Below are 21,725 nucleotides of genomic sequence, written 5' to 3' on the forward strand. Positions count from 1 at the left end.
AGGGTGACAGATGACAGAAGGCTTTATTTATAGCTAATCGTAAAATTTACTGCAACAAATATAAAGAAATGAGAAGGATGGTTTATGTGCACAGCAAAAAAAAAAAAAAAAACTGACTAGATTTTGAAGCAACTTGGTTTGTTTGCTCCGGTTCACCATTTTTATTTTCATAACACAAATGATAACATATTAGTAGACAAATGTACCATTTTCTGAAACTTAGCTAGTATTTTTTTGTGACTGACTTTCTTTTTTGTTTTTTTCATTTTTGAATTTGCAAACCAACATTCAATGAAGTCCTGGATTTGCGCACGGGTAGAAAAAACCCAGCAGTAGGAGCCGTTACAGTGTGCCTGGCGTCCTTAAAGAACGAGCAGCATTCATCATGCTCTTGTCCATTTCGACCAGGTTTTAAAAAACCACAGGCGAGGAGAACGGGAGCAATCGTCTGCCCGCCGCTGTATCTCTGTCAGGATGATTAATAGCTGGAAAAAAGAAGAAAAGAAAAATGGTCACTGAAGTTGAGCGCTAAACAATGAATTAGTGTCCTGAATTGACACTAAAGAGGCCTCGCCGAGGCCAGCCTGATTTATTTCAGGATTTTTAAATGTCCAATTTCTGTCCCGGCTGCTTAGGCAAACGGCATGGTAGATTTGGCAGCTTTATGTTCATGTTGGGGGTTTTGCTGTACCGTATAAAGGGGGGAAATGGAATATTTTTTGCATATTTAATTTCACTCTGCAACTGGGCCGTGCAGTAAGGAACACAAGCCACAGTAATTATACACACTTTTTTTTTCCCCCAGAGTAAGCGTTTGACGGCAGCCGTTGCCGCCAACAAGACTCAGTCGGTTACCTAAAAAGGCCCGATTGACTCCAGTAGCCATTTTTTATCCACAATAAAAAAAGTCTATACTAAAGACTCCGTTGTTGTATTAACTTGAGGTTGTCTTCGTCTGATATTAACTTTTTTTTTTTTATTCGATGACCTGAAATATGTCTCCCATACATGCCGAGTGTAATGCGTCGGTGAATGTGCGTCGACACGAAGGTGGAGAAAGCGAGGACTCCTTCGCAAACGAGTGATGGGTGGTACGGGACAGACGGGGGCCAAGATCAATATTTTATTTACAGATATTCAACAGTCCCTGCGCAACTCGAAGGACGAAGGTGTAAAGATGCAGGAACTTTTTTTTTTCCTTGTGGTTTGCACACACCCCACTTAACAATCCTGTCTTCCATTAAAAAAAACAAAAACAAAAAAAAACACACCACACCACCCTGACAGTTGAAACTATTCAGACAGATACTTCTCAAAAAACACAATTTGCTCTGATGTGGGGATTTGCAAGAATGAGGATATGAAGCAGCTTTTTTTCCCCTTTTTTTTAATGGCGTGATGACACAGAACCTGATGAATCATTCTGACCAGGATGTCGGCTTCTGTCCATCGGTTTAATGGAGTGTTTTGCTTTGTTTTAGCGACGAGCAGAGCAGGAGATTTCTAACATCATCTGATTATTCAGAGATAAGATCAGAATGCGGCGCTGTCGCATTGTAACCTCGTAAAATTAGAAATATCATTTTTAGATTTAATATACCTGGGATTAAATAATGTTTTGTTTAAAACGTTTTGTTTGTGGATAAAAAATGGCTACTGGAGTCAATTATTATTTTTTTTTAATCAGAGTTTGGTGCACAGATTGTATCACATCTTCTTGGAAATATTGTTTTGCAAATACGGTATTTACTTTTCCACAAGACAGAAATTCAGAACTGAAAAATAAAAAGCCAAACAAAACATATAAATTGATTGTAATTTTTCTTTTTATGCATTTTTTTTTCTGACTGGCAGCATGACAAAGTATCAAGGCCAGACCCAACAGGTTTACTCTCACAAGTAGAGCATAAAAGCTTTTGCCGAGATGCACAACTATTAGAAATGTAATGGACACACGAAAAAGGAGGAAAAAATGGGGGAAAAGAGGTTTAGCAGGAATAGAGAGAACAAGTCGCCCTTGTGCTCTCTGCCTCTTACTGTTTGCTTTATTTTGCTGAAATGACACAGCAGAACACAATCTGGTGGAAATGAGTGTATTCAAGGTGAAGCGAGGCCATTGTTGTTAAAGCCGAACTTTGCTGCCGTGACCCATTGTCGCCTCGCATATATCAAATATCAAACTTTGCGGTTCAACCTGTTCTGTGTGACGTCTTGTGACCAATCGCTGGATTTCTCTCTGTGCATCTCGCAGTGGAACAACAGGCGTCTTTCTTTCCAGACTTAAACTTACGACTCTTGTTTGCCGCCCTGTGTAACAACTTAAATTATAGGTTTGTTTTTTATGCACTGAGTTACAAAGTGCTATTGTGTTTCGCCTCAGGAGGCGTTCGTCTTGCCCGGCCTCGGTGACATCAGTGAAGGAATGTCAGTGCTGACCTAAAAAAAAAAGGTCAATCATCTTCATCAACGTCCACTTATGTGAATGACATAATTAAGCTGTGATAATATGGTATTAAACATATTTGTATATTATTGGGATGGCATCTTAATTGCTATAAATGGCAAGACACAAATGATGCAATCAAGCTTTGGCCGTTGTCACAAAGATGGCAAATTATCTTTCCGCCGCGGCTCGAAAAAGCGTTCACTGTTTGTCGCATCACAATTCAGTGGATCTCATTGGTACTCGTGATCCAGCAACACGAAGCAGTGTGATTTTGTGAAGTGGACAGAAAATTGTTTAATGTCTTCCAATTTTGGTGTATAAAATTCTGAAAGGTGTGGCATGCATTTATAGCTAGCCGCATTCTACGTTAATAAACCCCAAAATAGAACTGCCTTCGGGAGTCACAGAATTTGTAAACTGACTAGGTATTGACCTGTTCATGCATGAATTATGATCCTTTGTGTCAGGATTTTTTTTTCTTAAGGCATAAAAAAGTTAAGAAAAAAATTCTGTAAAACTTTTTTTTTTCCTCCAATTTTCTCCAAATACAAAGTTGCTTGAAAAATACTTCAGTAGTATTGTTCTTTAGGGGTTATCTGATGTCACAATATTTTTTTTTACCTGCAAAAGTAGTCTACAGAAGAAGAAAATTATTTCTTGCATTTGCAGCTGATGGTCAGTAGTTGATGGTGAATTTTATGATGCATTAGTGTCCACCTCACTGGTCTGTGTGCATTTATAACATAACAATCCACAAGAAAATGGCTTTTAGATACCTGTCCACTGTAGTGACCACTATGCATGAAAGGGTTAATACATCAGTTCTGTGAAGGCACAAATATATATATATACACACTTTTTTTGGCAACATTAGTGAACAAATAAAGAGCAGAGAAAAACAAACATACCAGACAGTCCTGGGATGTACTAGCAGAAAGGTCTAGAGTTCTAGAGTGTTATGTTATAAAATCCTCTAGGGTTTTGTAATCTCGTGGGTATTTGTGGTGACGTTATCTCCCTGTGCACAGAGATGTTGTTGTGTTTTGGAACCGATTGTTATCTACAGACTTGTTCCTCGTCTTATTCAACTTTAAAGTGTCTTGAGGCCACCAGTTGTTCCAGCTGAAATAAAAAAAGCATTTAATTTTGAAAAGAATCAGAGCTGCGCACAGTCGTGGCCTCTGATATTTTTTGAAAAGTTTGGTTTCAACAGGCTCTTTCTTTGAGACCATGAAGCGATAACGTGGAGACGGGCTGGCACAGAACTGAAATAAAAAGACAGACCTGATATTCAGGCTGCAGCTGTCTGGAGCTTTTTTCCTGTCCTGCTACTCATTCTGATGAACAGGTCTCTCAGTTTACAATAGGAACGGAAAGTTCTCCAACAATGCTGCTTTCATCAGACTATTGTCAGCCTAGGCTTACCGACGGTTAAATATAGAAATCCTTTTTTATGTAATAAAAATGCTTAATATAATACTAAACCAAGTCATCTGGAAGCAGTAAAACGTGGGGAACAGCTGCAATGATGAGTTCAGAGCCGACATGAAGCGTCTTTAAATCCTCTGACTCTGCTAAATGAAAACAGACACATTTTCTTCACTTACTGAATAGGCAATAATAAAGTTACCTAATTTTTAAAGTGCAATCAGTAATACTTTTATAACACATTTATATCAGTAATGATTTCTTGGTTAATGTCAAGTTGTCATAATCAGATTAGACCTGAGCCAAAGTATGAGGAACATGTCTCAGTATGTGGTGTATCATGTTACACGATTATACCATATAGAATGATTGCCTCTACTTCTGCAAGTACTTGTACGGCTTATTTAATGGCAATATATATATGCAAAATTACACTCATCAGGTGAGGATTCAACTACTGAATACAGTGAATTTGGCTCCTGCATTGCCTTTGGAATGACGTTTGGTTTTTCTTGGCTCTGTGGGTCTTTTTTTTTTTTTTTCTTCTGGATGGCAGGAGATTACATTACATTAATTCCATTGTAGTTGATCAACCATTGTATCATAGGCAGCAAGCAAGTTTGTTTTGTTTTTATCTTTAAAGAGGAAAAAAAATTAGGGGGGAAATTTTCAGATGAAATATGAGGAAACGACAAGCTGCCGTTGGGTGATCTTTCTCTACTCGTTTGTTCAACATCGACGCTTCTGAAACAAATTAGTTCATTTTAACACATCTCAGCCTTCAATATGCATCACTGGCACCAAAAAAAAAAAAAAATATATATATATATATATATATATATATATATATATATATATATATATATATATATATATATATATATATATATATATATATATATACATACCTAAGAGTGATAAGTTCAAAATGACTAGATATAAACAAATAAATAAATAACAAGCAATCATGTGCAATATATTAATCAATAACCTATAAATGAGCTCAAAAAGAAAAAAGCTTTCAGTCGGCTTTGGACTTATGAAACCTGTTCAGCCTTGGAATCAACATTAATGTGGAGATTTCAAACTATGTGGAACCATCGGTTAGATCTGCTGCAGTTTTGCTTTGTGTTTAAAGCCACAAATCAAGCAAAAGAGAAACAGAAATGATGCATGCAGAAGGTTAAAGGCAAAAAAAAAAGTTTTCTGCTGTATCGCTTTTAATAAATAATTTTCCAATCCAGGAAGAAAATAGAAAAAATAGAAACAGGGTGTGACTTATTCCCCTTCCACATCCAAATCCAATCATATCCAGAATATCTTGTTTAGATTCCCCCTGTGTGTGTGTGTGTGTGTGTGTGTGTGTGTGTGTGTGTGGGTTTTTTTTGTTGTTCCTCACTCAGGCTTTGGTTCACTGTCGACTCCCACAACCACAGAAATCCTAAGCGTAACAATCTCTTCCAGACATCTGTAATGTCGGACGGTAAGTGGAAATTTCTACTTTGAAACTCGCATTTTCAGCACGTTAGGAGACATTTTTTTCTTGTAAGTTTTAAAGTGGGAAATAGAGCAGCTCACAAATTTGATTAATATGAAAGTAAGTGAAGCTGAGAAAGCACCTCGTGTTTAGACATTTGAAATAAAAAGGTGCACATTGAGAATTAATCTCTTAATATTTTGACATATTTTGTATGAACTGAAAATTCAAATTTTAACATTGGGTATTTAGCCAGGAACAGACTTTCTACCTAAATTTACTGAAAGTGCAAGCAGGGAAAATTTTAAACAATCTCCGTTTGGCGTGAGCCGTGACCGTCCAGCTGTTGCAACAAGTGATTGTGCACGTCAGCCGAGCGTCGAGAGGATTTTCTGCGATTTATCCTGAGAGCAGAAACAGATGCAGTAGTTTGACTGCTGCAGCCAATCATACCTTTCGCTGTAGTAAGAGGACAGCAACGTTCGTATCTCATGAGACAAATCTGGAATGGCAGGACCCTTTCTCGGAGAGGAGGGTGTTACTGTAAAGGAAGTGGAAGATGGAGATGGAGATAATAAATCCAACAATCAAACTCAAATCTTTCAAGTTTAACTCGCAGTCCCAGGAAACACTTGAAGGCGATGAGAGACGACTGGATATGAGGAAGTTTGAGAAAGGGTTTTTTATTTTCTTCCCCTGCTTCCTGCCCTCTCCTCCTTCCCGTCACATTAAAACTCCGAAACATCTCTTAACCACAAACATGTTACATATATTTTGATCGGCATGACTGACGTCTTTGTCAGCAGGTGAAAGCGATAACGCGGTCGGTCCTGACGACAGCGTCTGACATTCTGTCCCGGGACATTTATGGGTACTCCTGTTATTCACTCAGACTCGTTTGTCCACTTTAAGGTCTGGTTCCTCCCCAACTTCGTTGGTGATAAACACTGAACCTTTGAGCTTTGTTTTGTTTTTTTCTGTCTCAATTTCTGGCATGAAAGAACAGGCACGATTGTTGAAGCAGTCATTGTAATATCAATGCGTGTATTGATGTGAAGATTTAAGTCTCCCGCAATAAAGTTGCTTTTGAACTGGCGTTTTACGGGCAATCTGGTTTTTACCAATTCTGCTCGTCTCTACTTGATCTGTGCGGCTACATAGATTTAATATTTCTTAATAACGGGGAAATCTATTCAAAAATCATATTGCTTATAAAAATTTAATAAAATCTTAATTCAAATACGGAGATTAAATATTCTCAGATGTTTTAACTGAAATTTCGATACAATTTTGCAATAATTTTGCCATATTGGTGTTTTAAATCATTTTAACAGCTGCTTTCATTTACATTGCACCTCAAAAAAAAAGCTGATAACTAATTCACTGGGTCTTTGAGTCAGAGGCTGGCAAACTAGAGAGAAATCAATATTTCAAATTAATGTGGAAACAGAAAATTAAGAGGAAAGCGAATATTTGGACTCGCTTGTCAACTGCACAAAACCATAATCTTGGATTGTTGAGTAGGTATGAAAGCAATAAGTCCAGTGCTTGTTGATTATTATATGAAGAAAAATCTCTTGCTCTGGTCCCAATGTGTCAAATAGAAAAGCCTGTAAAGCAGCTGATTTATGACTTTTACGTCTTGAAGATTTATAATTACTTTTTTTTAAGCTTTCTGAATGAACTGAGTTGATTTTACAAAAACATTTTCTCTCTCTCTGACATTAAATCAAACCAGGCGATTCCTGTTCTTGGTTTTGAAGGATTACCAACACATTTGCTAAATGCCTGAATGAGACAAAAAAAAAAGTTCACTTTCTTAAAAGTCAGAGGTTTACATGCCCTAATCTCACCATTTTATGCTTTAGTTTAGCTTAGCTGCACACAAATATGGATACATTTTAGGATAACGTGTCGCTGTGTGACATCATGGAAAACCCAGAAAAATTATCCACGATATCAGGAAAATAATTAGGTCTGGTTCACCTTTTAGTATCATTTTCAGATTTCTGATAGTGTCACATTCATCTGTCCAAAAACAAAATCTTACCAAGACATTTTGGTCCAGCTTCTAGTGCAAAATATCTTAGTATACTTGAAATATTAAATCTAACATACAAGTAATTTTAGCTAGATATGATCATGTTCTAAGTCGATTATTCCTTAATATTGATGAAAAAGTTCTTGTTCCATTGGCAGATAAATTCACTTAAGACATTTTTCTCATGTTATAAGTGAAATAATTTGCCATTGGAACGAGTACTTTTTTAAGATTATGAAGACATCTTGGTGAAAAGTTACATATCCATGTTAGTTTTGCCTTATTTCAAGTGTACTTGGATATTTGCACTGGAAACTAGACCAAACACACTTGGTAAGATGGTGTTCATACCTGCATACACTGCAAAAACACAGCGTGGGTGTTCAGCATTCACATGATTCAGGAAGCTTGAGCACAAGTAAGGCTTTCATTGTGGATGCCCCTTATATCACCAAATTAATTACAACGTGTTTTATCCATAAAAAAGTCAATGTCTTGGAGTGGCCATCGCTAAGCTCAGCTCTCTCAGAACTGCATTTATACTGAGATTACGTCAGGCAGCGTTGGAGTCATTTTAATTGAATTTAATTCATGTCTGAAGGAAGATGGTAGTGCAAAGTTTCATTTAGGGTATCAGTAAAAGGGGCAGACAAAAACTGTGTACCACACACAAAAATGTTTTAGTACCATGCACCCTTTTCTTTCAACGGCACAATTCTGTGTGATGTTTTCATACATTAAAAAAAAAAACTGAAAATACATTGAAATATGTGGCTGTTGCATAAGAGTTAACTTCTAGAGGTATGAATACTTTCGAAATGCACCGTAAACGTTGACATTTTCTTTATCAGACGTTTGTCTGCCAACAGGGCGATGGCAGCGACTGCCGTTTCAGCTCGTCTCCATAACAGTAATGTAAATAACTGTGCAGCTGTAAAACACACACACACAAAAACAACTCCAGTGTTGTCGATTTAATGTGTTGGCTCAAATCAAGGATGCATTTCATGGCATCTTTTCAAGTCTTGTTTTCTGTACTGGCATCGGATCAGAGGAAAATCTCAACAAAAGAACAAAGCAAGAGGAAATTAACTAAATTGAAAAAGAATGCATTAACTAATTATTTTGACAGAGGAGGAAAAATAAAATCACCTCCGAGAAAAACCCCTGAAATCAGAGGTTTTCAAGCATTTCTGCGTCATCCCAGAAATGCTTGAATGCAGCTGCGCCGCTGCGCTTTTGGAGACGTTACCCATTTCGTGAAACAGAGATCCCTGCTTGGCCGCTTTGGGTTTCCTGGACCTCGGCGCCTCAATCTTCATCACCTCATCGCAACACCGTTTCCACTGACCTGAAACAGCCCAAGTCGGCGATTACACATGTCGTAATACAAACAAAGATGTATTCATTAAAAGCTTTTCGTAATTATTCAATCATAATTATGTCGGCTTTATTCGTCGCTGTGCCAGAGTCTAGTCAAGTTCAGGTTTTCGTTATACCTGCTGTACCACATGTCAGTAAAGAGGCCCAGAGGATGAAAACACACACACGCACGCGCACACACACACACACACGATATTTTCAGTTGTTCATTTTCATCATTCATTGTAGCGACAGATTAGCGGCAGCAATTTGTTTTTTGTTTTTTTTAGGCTTCAGCAAATTTGTTCTCACCACAAAGCAGCTTATTTTATGTCAACTAATAAAAGTCCAAGTCTAATGTTCTGTAAGAGGCAGCAGACTGCTATAGTCAGATAAACCAATCAAAAGCATTTTCAGCCATTTTGTTAGCAGCACAGACCCTTTTTGGTTGATAAATGCATCAAAGTCTTTAGTGGACTTTGTTTTGCTACTTCAGCAACGTCCTAATTATTTATGGCTGGTCTTAAAACTAGACCTGCCCTAAATAATGAAGGTAACAGCATAATTCTTGGCACGTGAAAATTAAAGTGTCCAGTTTCTAGGTGTGGAAGACAAGGACTTAAAGTTTTAGCACAATATTTTGTGGCACTGTTGTAATAATGACGAAAGTGACGATAAGAACTATTTGTTATGCCTGAGATAACTATACGGCTAAGACTGTTTGTGGGGCCAACAATAATGGCCCCTCAAACAAATACTGCTCTGCAGGAACATTCCCATTGGAAATACTTTTCTTTAGGACACCAGTCACACTGTGAAAAATTGCAAATTTGTTGGCATTTGATGCTTTTATTGAACAAGCGGCGCAGAAAATAGTAAAACTAAAACTAATACTCCTGACATTAAGGAGACTTTTTCGAGGGTTTAAACATCAGTACTTAGAATTTATTATGACAAAGATAAATGAAAATTCTTACAATGAAGAGAAAAACATTATAATAAATGAAATAATATGACAGGTTTCTACATTTTTGCACAATGAGCGTTAAAATTGAACCTACCAACACTTTACATCCCCCTGAAAACGGCGACACATTGTCAAGTTGGAGGGTAGAAAGACAGAAACCTAAAAAGATTTAACACTGGGGCAATTGTTTACCTCCTGGCAGGATGATGCAAGATAGACAATAATCTACTTCATGTGAGAAAACTCAAAGACTCTAGATGTGCAAAAGTGTTAGGTGGTTCTACAAAGTATCAAGTAGAACAAACGCCAATCGGGCTTTTCTTCGTAAAAACCTTTGAAAACTATCCACCATGCTGCCAAAACACAAAATCTTATCAAGTATTTTTAGTAGTTTTTAGTGCAAATGACTTGTTACACTTAAAATAAGACTGAACTAATTCACAAGTGACTTTTCAGCAAGAAATAAGAGCTTGGCTTAAGTCAATAATTCCTTATTATTGATAAGACATTTAAGAAAATGAACTGAGATTATTTCACTTCTAATAAAACATTTTTCCCCCGTCAGTGAAATAATCTGCCAGTGGATGTAATACTTTATCAATATTGAGAAATTATTTACTAAAATCAAGCTCCTATAACTTGCTGAAAAGTTGCTTATAAGTTAGAACACTTGAAATAAGACAAAATTAAAGTAAATAAACAAAATACTGAGTAAAACTTTGGTGTTCACGTTTGCTTCGGTACCTATGAATTCCAGTAAGTTCGTCGGTTCGCTCCAAAATTCCCCTCTGCTTAGTGACAACCCCCTCCACTGCAGCGGTTAGAAACCAAAAACCTGCTTTCACTTTGCTAATAATAGCCCAAGAAGCTTTCATAACAGATAAGAGCTTAAGATAAACAAGATTTATTTTTCTAACAGATAATTTCCTTAGTCCCAGTCTTACTCAGGTTGTAGACATGTTGCTGGAGGGCCTTGATCCAGCCTGGCAAGTCGTCAGCATTCTGGGTGGTAGCTGCGCAGGTCGCATTCCCTCTTTGAGGCTGCATGCTAATGCTAATGCTAATCTGCAGCCCGTGGACAGGATCGCTCTCACACGCACAGACGTTGGTATCCTGAAGCGGAAAATAAATAAAATACAGACGCTGTGTAAGTTTCATATTTAATTTAGATTTCTCAGATGTTCTCTGTAAGAACATCTACATTAATATTACATTTTGGTAAAAAAAAAAAAAAATTAAATTATACACACACACACACAAACATCTCTATATGTCTAAATTCGAGTCAGCTAAGGATCAGGGCAATGTTCTCTGATAAATCCCAGAGGCCTTCACAGACCAGCTGTATTTATGCTGAGATTAAATCACATACAGGTAGACCGTTTACTGTTTGAGGGACTTCGCTTCAATGTGTTGACATAGATTTCATTTAAGGGCGTTGGCCCAGTCTGTTACCATGATGCTGCCAGCATCATGTTTCACGCAGTGCTTGTTTCTTTTTTTTTTTTTAATTTTAGGTCAGCTATGGTTTAATTTGGTCTGTCCTGACCAGAGCCCCTTCCTCCACATGCCAGTTTGACTTTATGTGAAAGAACTGGGAAAAGTTCAGTTAACAAATAAACACTTTGGATTGCAGGTGCAACCTTTACCAGGAATGGAAATTTGAGTGAACTTCCTCTTCATCTCATGAGACATGACAGGATCGACAGGCATTTCATGGTTTCTTGAGTCGGGTCACATTTTACCACGTTGGAAAAACAGGCTTGGTGGAGGAGTACAAAATGAAAATACAATGCGATGGAGGGGGTGAGGGAGCTTGAAATACAATCTTTTGTTTCACTTTTTGAAGTCAAATTGTACACAGCTTTTAGATATTGCAATGATAAACATATTTAGCATGTCTGAACTTCATCTCAAGTTTAACATTAATCAAGATCTGTCATCAGGAAAGTGTTTAATGCTCCAAGGCTAAGAGAAAACATCCATTTTGCATTGCGATTTTCTTTTTCCCAACATTCGTTATTAAATCGAACATGACAACGATGATGGGGGGGGGGGGACACTGAAAACTCCTGTATCGGTATAAACACACGTAAAAGACATTTGACATGAAATCAGAATTAGACGAGTAACATAATACGAGCCAAAACACCGTTTTTTTTCCCCCTTTCCTGTTTAACAATGCCTGGCTTTTCCGAGCAGCTTGGTGAGCAGCAGGTTATGCCAGTCTGTGATTGATGAGGAGGGATCCGACTGCCCATGCTGAATGAGTGGCCTCGCATTCAACACGACAGCAATCGATGTCTAAAAGGTTTATTTTCTCTTCAGAAACTTACAGGAATCAGAATATTCCACTCGCTGATCAAATTAAAAGTAACATTTGAAAATAACCTTTAAGCAGGTATTAAAAACTTTTTATTTATTGTTCTGGTGTAATATTTTAATCTTCAATATCATGTTTGTATCAGCCCCAAGCAGAAAATCATCATGATTAACAAAAATAAAAGCTTGAAAATAGTTTGTATAGTGTTTCACTGACTAAAGTTAAATTTACAGTAATATTCTAGATTATTGAATATGATTGCCTAGAATCATCCAATACATTGAATATGATTGCACATTGGAATGCATTGTATTTATACAACGTACAAATAACTTGAAGAAAAACAAAACCTCCCATCTTTGTGCAAAGTTGTTGTCTCATAAGCAATAAGTTAATGAACCATATTAAAAGAACATTTCCTCTTCACTCTCACTTCCTCATAATTGTTTTTTTTTTATTTTTTTATGCGCTGGTATGTAGTAGGCATTTACCAAAAATAAATGTACAAAGAGATCCACCTGCAAAGGGGGAAACAAATGTCTCACAAGGAACAAGATCTGATAAATTGTCATTATCTAAGAGAAGAGTCAGGTGGATTTTTACAGATGCGGCCGTCTGCAGGTTTCTGGTTTAAACTGGTCCTCTTGACGTCACTGGTTTCCGGCTTATCCAAAACTGTGCAGATTAACCATGAGATTATTTTCTCAAGGCTTTTTTTTTTTTTTTCCCCTCCTCGTCTTCCTGCAGGCAGCATCAGTCAGACGTGCTGTCCAAACCAAACTCGAGGTGATATATATATATATATATATGCACATATTTAGTTTTCTAAACCAGTGGTTATGTATGCACAACTGAAATAAATACTATTTTACGTCTGAAAAGTCAGCGATCAAAGTTAGAGGAAACATGGCTCACCTTTCATCAAGATTAACTCTGCAAAGAAAATTGTCAAAAGCCAGACATTCAGAACCTATATTTGTGTTTTGACGCAATAAAAAAAAAATCCATGAAACTGAAACACCGCAACATTGTAATTAAAAATCTTAACTCCTCTGAGCCAATGTTGGCTTATCATTGGGGTTTTAGCCACATAATAATCCAAAACATACTGTAAATCATTATAGGAATGATTTATCAGAACCAAAATCTACTGTGGGTTTAAAGGAGGGATGGTGGCTGTACAATCCCTCTAGATCACCTAAAGAGGAATGGTGAACGATCTGCTCTGTATCCTTTCATCTTGTGAAATGTTTTTGAACTTCCAACATTTTTTGCACTGTGTGATTATCCAGGTGCAATATTGATAAATGTAGTTATTTAAATAGGGGTCCCTATAACACGCTGTGGCTTAGTTTAGAAGTTATTCCATCATATTTATAGTACAAGTTACACTGTCACAAACGCCCTGCAGCAGTTCCTGAGGAAAAACTGCAGAGGGCTTAAAATTACACGTCGCAAGTCGAAGAGCTATGAATCAGTAGACTGGAGCTCAGACTGGTTTTTCCTCAACTATGAATGAATGGTTTGAGGTAAACAACTTTATTTCTTTTCAAACCAACATTTAAAAAAATAAATAAATGAATGTAGCTAAAAAACAGATGGCTCATGTGTAAATCTCCGTTTTGATGTGGATGTCACTGGGTGCAATAAGTCAAGTCCTGTTGTTGAGGATTCATTTTTAATAATCAACTACACAATTAATCCAAGACGCTAATAGACTTCAAACATGAATGTTTAAGGAAAGTAAAGGGAGGTTTTGACTTTCTGAGGTTCTAAAAATATGCTTGTGCACAGCTATTGGGCAAATGTTGCTTTACATAATGATCATGCAACTAAATGAAAAACATTTTCACACCACACCTATTTTCATCTCTTAAAAGCAACAGTATGTAACCTACAAAAAACATGTCCTTCACATATTTGTCATTATGTCGTGACAGAATGGTATGACAGATAATCTGAGCTGCTACTCTGCTTTCTCATTGACGGCTCGTTGCTTCCCCGTTTCCCTCTGCTATACGCTGCAGCCGGTGCAGCGCAGTATAAGTTGATGAGTTCAAGGTAACGTCACACTTCTTGTCAAATCTTCTGCAGTTACTTTGCATCTTCGATTCTCAACACGTTTCTTGTCATCCTATTGACTGTCTGCGACAAAACGTTGGATGGTTCAGTGATCATGTTCCAGTATCAGAGCAATTTCAAACGAGACGTTTGGTCCTTTAACTGACTCAAAGGGGAGAAAAAAAAAATCTCTTTTTTGGTCCATTTTGCCAAAAGACAAGAAGTTGACTCATATATACACATTTTGATACGTAGGGCATCGATCTTCTTTCACACTCTTCCTGCTACGCTTGAATCCATTAGGCATTGACATTTATCCAGCTTGGAGTTAGAAAAAAATGCCTAAAGATAATTCCAAATAATTGCAAACAGTGCAATGTCTTGATATTTTTTTCCTTAAAGACGTGGAGATCCATCTGTGTTCATGGACTTTGTGTAAATGATATGAATAATGTGTCAAATTAAAAATGAAAGTGTATATTTAAAAGAAATGCCTCAGTTACAGTTGTTTAATTAGAAAATAATTGTGACAGCACAGAATGTTTCTTCTTACCACAACACGCAATAAATGCTCTAAGGGTGTGAATTTCAGCGGGGAATGACGTTACTGCAAAGACGATCCATTTTATCTATGGCTATAACATGAATAAATATGACAAGGTGTTCTTAGTGTGTAGGATGCTGCAAGTTAACATAAAAACAATTTTACTGCTTTAAGTGTCCATCTGCAGCTGTATTTGACTGAATTCATTCCATACTCTGATCTTTGAACAAGCAAATTTTCACAAATCATTATTAAACTACTATAATAAATAACTGAATAGATTAGTGTGATATCTGACCGAGTGTGGGGAGAAATAACCCGGATTCAAACCGTGAGACGCTCAAAACAGCTTTTCTCACTGGTGCCCTCTAGTGGTTTTGTCATGCAACTGTAACCAACCCAAGCATAATCTCTACATCTTTGTATTGACTTCATTCTGACTTTGCATATTTAAAAGCCAACCTTTGTGATGGGGATTACAAGCAGAGGCTCGTCCTCCGACTCCAGGTCTTCTCCACTTCCATAGCAGAGAAGAGTTTGGCCTATGAGGACACAGAAGTAGTTTCCCCAGTGATCTGCATCCTCCTCAAGCTGAGTGAGAGCAATAAAGACACACGCAAGTAAATCAGAATCAAAGGGAGTTGTTGTGATTGGTGGTGGTAAAAAAAAAAAAAAAAAAAAAAGTTACAATAAGCATTCACCTTGATCTTGAGTTGGCCCCTTATCGCTGGCTGGGTCATGCATAAAGGCTGAGCGACTAAGCGGCAGCACATGTTTCCATACAGAGGCAACCAGAATGGACTATCCTCTGGGGGAGGGGAAAAAGCCTAAAATCATACTTAAAAAAAAAATAAAAATACAATAAGAGGGAAAAAACAGGAAATTACCTGTTGCTGAAAGTGTTAAATCATGGGTCTTGAAACCCTCTCTGACATCTTCAACAGTCAGTGTTGTCTGAGCCAACAGGCTATACTTTGGGCCCCTATGAATACAAAGAAATTCATACAATTAGACTCTCTTTTAAAAAAACAACAATAAAACGTGTTTCAAGGAGAGTGACCGTGCCCACAGTGCAGACGGAGGTGAAACATGTCCAGGCCTCGCGGTCCCTCCACCGGGGCAGATGGAGCCGCACGCAGACGCAGACTCAAACGCGGCACGGATCTTTTTCCCAGAGGAGCATCCCAACGAGCCTCCCAGGAAGCTCATTCTCCTGGGAGCCGGAGCCGGGGCCGCCGGGGGGAAATCCTCGGCCGCGCAGCAGCTGTAGAGCTCGACGCGGAGTGAGAAGCCCGGGCCCACCTTGTCGCTGGGCGGATGTGAAAGGTCTTTAAGATCTTGCACGTTGGAACGCGTTAACTCGGTTGTGAAAAATTGGCCTTACAATACGACTGCGTCCTCAAAGCAGATGTCAGTCAACGTCCTGTCCACCATCACCAGGTCGGTGTCGTGGATGTCTGAGCCGCACTGAAGCAGGCAGAACACGGCACAGCGATGCAGCTCTGAAGATGGAGAAAAGATGATTTTATTGGGGATTTTTATTACATTTTTGTGTGGAATTTGTCACATTTACATATAAAAATACTAATACAGGCATAGAAATACCTACAAAAAAAATTAATATTCTTACAATGAATATGCCAAACTTTTATTTGGATATTTGCCTATTGAGAGAAAACCTGATCCCATTTGCTTACCTCCTTTGTTTTTGAAGTACTCTGAGTCTTTCCACATGAGGGGGATTCGCAGGTCTGCAGAGTGCAAATTAATAAGTCAGACATGGAAAAAAAAAAAGAAAAGTTTGTTGCAACAAGCAGCTGCATGACAAACTTGGCTCTTAATATACAAAGGATTAAACAAATACGATTTGTACAAAGACATTTTGTTACCTAAAAGTGACACTTTCCCAGTACATGGCACTGCATCTTCAGATATCCTGCTGTCAAAAATAACCAGCAGCCAACCACCCACGTCCAGGAAATAGAGAAAATAAAAGAAACAAAATGTGTTTTGTTAGTTTTTGTCTATTCTAAATCGAAAAGTAATTCCCTTAAGCAGTATTGACACATCAGATGCATATTCACGACTCTCAGACCTGAAGATTTAACTTAGAAATGGACATTTCTGGATCTATTCATTGCGTAATATAAACACAGCTCATGCATCTCCAAGTAACCTCGCCTGACATCTCATTTGTTGGTACAGGCTGTGCATTTTTCTTTTTTGCAAAAATTACTTCTTCGGTTCGCTTTTTAAAGAAAAAAAAAGAAGACTTTTTAAGTTCCTCATTTATATGCATCTCCCTGAGCAATTACCTTCCCATGAAATCATGCATACGCTCAATCCCTGTGCTTCTACTGACCCATGTCCCTCTCTCTCCAAGATCTGTGCTCTCCTCATCCTCTGCAGCTGGCCGAGCAGAGCCAGGATGCGGGCGTTGCAGGTCAGCAGACTCTTGGAGGCCTCCAGGGCCTGATCTCTCTGGGAACAGGCAGCCAGGAGTTTGTAGGCTCCCTCCTGCATGCGCACCTCCCTCTCAATCTGCTGCAGGACTCTCTCATCCTGTTGGGGACGAAACGGCGGCATAATGTGACACCTGCATCTAAGAAAGTCTGTATTGACAACACTGAGAACATAGGATGCACTACAAAAAACCCCCAAAAAAACCCAGCCATTAGAAAGGTGAGGTAAAGGAATCTTAATTATATAGAACATTTTCAGCAATAAGGCAATTCAAAGTGTTTTACATGAATTAGAAGGAAATGCTAGAAAAACAAAAGAAAAAGATGAAACTACTACATAATGTAAACTCAGAGGAGTTTCTCTAGATCTAAAGTTTGTTCTCGATTAATAATAAGAACAAGAGCTCCACAATTTATAAACTAGTAGGAGTTTCTGTGTCTCCATGTTTGATTTTTTTTCTGGGTTGCTACTTGGTAAGAATAAAGCTAAATATTGGTTCCCCGTGTTTAATAAGAAGAAGTACATCATAGTTTATAAACTATGAAACTACGATCTCTGGATCTTAAGTTTGTTCTGCATTAACTAGGTATAAAACTAAATGTTGGTTCCAGGTTGTTAAGTCAACAGTATTTTCTAAGCTTGTTCCAGATTTGTGAAGTATGAAACTAAAAGTCCGCAGGTAAGACTTCCATGGCAATTCTGGAGGAGCTTCAGAAGTCCACAGCTCAGGTGGGACTGTTGACGTGACAACTATTCTCCACATGTCTGACCTTTTTGAATGAGTAGCAAGAACTGTGCCAAGTTTGCCACAAGGGGGCGCCGAGATGAAACCGAAATGACAAAAGCTGTGCGTTAAATATGACGCTGCACGTAACCATGAACAAGGAGGATCGTTTGAATTTGAGTTTTGGATTTTATTCATTTCATAAAGGGAACAATGCATGCATCACGCAAGTGTGCCAGATTTATCCAAATTTTCATCTGTAGTAGCAGGTTGATGGAAGGGATTTACAAAAAAAAAAATACAATTGACATGCATAAAAGCATACATGATCTATGATTTATGACAGATTCCAATGGATTGCAAAAAGTAGCATCGTTTGCAGAAGACATCAATACAAATTAAATTCCTTAAGAAAACATGTAAAAAAACACCGGTTCATTGAAAAATTATTGAAAACATGAGTGCAGTTTTGATGACGTAGTGATGAATGACTTCCTTAATGATGTCATATTTTAGCTAAAATGGTAGCGTATTCCAAGAATTTGAAGCCCAGACCAGAAAATGACAATTAGCTGAAAGAACTTCTCCTGCAAGGTATTTTACAGTCTCTCCTACTAATTTCTCTTGTAGTTGTGTTTGATTATAAAACAGAAACGTAATCCATCTCTTCATCAACTCCTTGTTAGGAGTTGATGACAAGATAGATGGAAACCTCCCAGAAGAAAACCTGTTGGAACCTGCGTTAGACTAACCGGGGTACAAAAGTTCATCCTCCTGGAGGAAAACAACGCTCCTCCCAGACAGACCAAGCCTCGTCTGATCTGACTGAGCTGGAGCCGTTTCGCAAAGAATGGGCAAATCGTCGGGTCTGCATGTGGGTGGACACACCAAAAACAACTTGCAGCTATAACTGCAGTGAAAAGATGGTTGCAGAAAGAACTGATTTAGGTGGATTGGATCCAAATCATGGAGCGTTTCTCAGATTTTTCCTCCCCCCACACATCACAAATACGCACCATTTTGAGTTGGACTTTTATAAAGAGAGCCCAGTGAAGTACACAAATATTTGTAACATTAATGTGGCACAATGTGAAAAAGTTTAAGGTAAATTAATACAAGGCCCTGTACAGTTAATCATTATGCAACTGTACTGAACACTATGAAATGTTTGGGATAATCAGCTCCAACCTCACAAAGAGCATCTACTATCCTCTAAGATTCAGACTACTTTCTCTTTCATCGGCTCTATGAATTTGCTTCTTACCAAAAGTGTTGGACTAGCCCAAGTGTTCAAGTATCAGTGACCCTGATAACCAAAGTTCCTCACGCAAGTTTCAGTGTTGATTGGTTACTCAGACGTGGTGTGAAAAGCGCATCGTGCTAAAGCTAATTGAACGGTCCGATTTGTTTTGGAAGTCAACGAAACGTGGGATCATTTCGGCATTGTCTTTTTTCAGTTTTCTTGTCACAATTCAGCTTGTCGATAAAATACGGTGATCAAACTCTGTGGAGATTTCCCCCTCTTGCACTTTCAAGCGAGTGCAAGAGTTTTGCTGACGTTGACCGTACACGTAAAAATGAGAACCATGTCCGTTAGTAACCTCGACTGAAACACCTGACAGAATGCTGAAACCAGGCTTTGAACCTCCAGACATGTTGCATAAGCTCTCAGAAGTCAAGGGCTGAACTGGGCACGTCTGCAATCCAGGACGAAGTTGTTAAATAAACCGATGCAAAGTTTTTGTGACACAAAACACAATGTCCTTTGTGTCCATTTCCAAACACTAAAAACTGCAGAGGAAGAAGACATTCGACATTAGTGAGAATTCCCAAACGGAACTTTTTCCCCCTTCCTTTTTTAACCAAACATACAAGAATACAGCTGCAGTTGCTGTTTTATTCATGGTTGTAATGTATTGATTGTGTCCATGGTATGGTCTGCAGTCAGTATATGTCTAATACAGCTTTTGGCCTTCCACACTGAAGGACTCCACCACTGGGTTATTCATCGCAACCCCAAAAACAATCGACAGCATTTCAAATGAGTCAAATGCTTTTATTCTGCCTGAAGTTTGCATTTTCCTGTTGATTTGGCATCAGATGAAACTTCCATCTGTCAACAAAAGTAATGCTGTCATATCTTTGAATCTCAAAATTGTTATAGAACGTAATGCGTAGTGGATTCACAACGTATTTGCTACATTAACAAGTCATGTGTTTGAGCTTTGGGGGGGATCAGAACCAGTTTCATAATTCAGCCATGCTGGTCTGGATTCAGTCTTGATGGATAATCAATATGTACCTCACTCAATAGGTTAAAAAAAATATATAAGAGTTTTCTCCCTTTAATATTAAAAAAACCTGATGACAAATGTTTTATGTTTTTTTTTCCCCTCACAAATTATTACTAGAGAAAATAATCGCTGATCTGCGCATCAGAACTATCGTTTTCAGCACAGGAACCTTTTCTCCTCCGTTTGCTTACCTGGTTCCTGTCGGCCATGGCTCCACTCAGCTGAGCCTCAGAGGTTCTGTTCGGGCTGCGCTCTCTGGCAGCGGGATAATCCTGCAGCTGACTGGACCGGCGTTCGGACTGGATCTGCAGACGGAGCAGGTAGTTACTCAACAGAGATCAAAACAATCCTAAGCCTCCATACAAGAGGCTGGAGCACGAAGGATTAGAGCCTCAAACAGTACACACGCTCATTCAAGCAGCTCTATAGCGGGAATAATGCAGGCCCAGGTATAGAGTATTAGCTGTATAAATCATTATGTATGAGTGTAAAAATAAATAAATAAATAAATATGGAAGTCAGTCTTGTCACAGTCTTCATATGAAAAATTTACTGTGAATTTCCATTTGGGGAATCGAAGTTAGAGGAACACAACCAGTTCATTTGTGAATTTACAGTGGAGTTGAGGTATTGTGTGATTAATTTGAAGGGTATTCAGTAATTCCTGAGAAAGGATCAGTGGTACCTTGCATAACTGGCGTGCATTGTGCAACAAAGATCCCACTCAAAAGCAGCAGGAGTATTTCCTTACTGCCTGGTCACTTTCCAAAAATTGTCCCTGTAAGAGAGAGAAATTCAAAAATGGAGATTCATCAAAATCTCAAATCAGGAAATAAATTGTTTTTCATGCAGACAGTTCCTAACCAAGTTAAAACCTGAAAAAAATTAAAGTTTGAAATTAGAGCTTTACATGCATGATTCTTTCATGCATGTTTGAGAAATCTTTTGATCTCCCATGGCAACCATGCAGCTGTGCAAAACACCTGGGAGCTGTGCACCATCTGAGCTCATGAGCCGCTTCTCAGTGGAACACTGGTAAAAACGTTAGAGTGATACGATAACTTCCTGAAGGCAGAGTTTCAGTAAGGAATTTCTTAAAGAGACAGACCCAAGTTCAAAGCTTTATGTGTCAAATTTCTTTTAAGTCACAACATATGCCATTGTAAACCACAATATCGCCCCTAGATAAGTGAAGTTGGATGCAAACAAAACGTCACTCATGTTGGAGGACCTCACATGTTGTCTGTGAAGACACAAGCAGATCCTGGACTGAAATTAAGGCCCTCACTAATGCCGACTGCTGTCCAGAAACCATAAGGTGGAAGGGCTTAAAGAACAAGCACCATGCAGAATCGCACACGGAAACAGAGGCAAGTTTAAGCATTTATTTTAAATGTGTACAAAGAGGTAAGAATATTGCAGAAGTTCTCCTTGGTTCCGGTCTGGGGATCATCTGCAGGAGGAGAGGCAGATTAACGACAGTGAGGTCAGAACCGTTGAAAGAAATTCTAATGTTGCAGGTTAAATGGGCTTATAGTACCTTGTAGGGCTTCTCAGAGGGAGGAAGGCGAGGGGAGGGGAGTATAGGATCCAGC

At 38.4% G+C, this 21,725-nt stretch overlaps 1 pseudogene across 1 annotated transcript; it reads right to left on the reverse strand.

The window, feature by feature from the left end:
• Positions 1–137: 137 nt before the first annotated feature.
• Positions 138–20,822, reverse strand: LOC106933868 (rhotekin-like; annotated as a pseudogene). Its single transcript, XR_015764952.1, has 14 exons — positions 20,816–20,822; positions 20,322–20,435; positions 17,012–17,211; positions 16,539–16,588; positions 16,347–16,400; positions 16,034–16,151; positions 15,719–15,958; positions 15,537–15,631; positions 15,351–15,457; positions 15,112–15,240; positions 10,666–10,834; positions 8,645–8,743; positions 5,805–5,892; positions 138–485 (listed from the first exon to the last, which is right to left on the reverse strand). The product of XR_015764952.1 is annotated as a rhotekin-like (transcript).
• Between the last annotated feature and the right edge of the window lie 903 nt (positions 20,823–21,725).

The sequence above is a fragment of the Poecilia mexicana genome, unplaced genomic scaffold, assembly GCF_051168715.1.
Source record: "Poecilia mexicana isolate PSO_F unplaced genomic scaffold, ASM5116871v1 scaffold_12, whole genome shotgun sequence".
Taxonomy (NCBI): domain Eukaryota; kingdom Metazoa; phylum Chordata; class Actinopteri; order Cyprinodontiformes; family Poeciliidae; genus Poecilia; species Poecilia mexicana.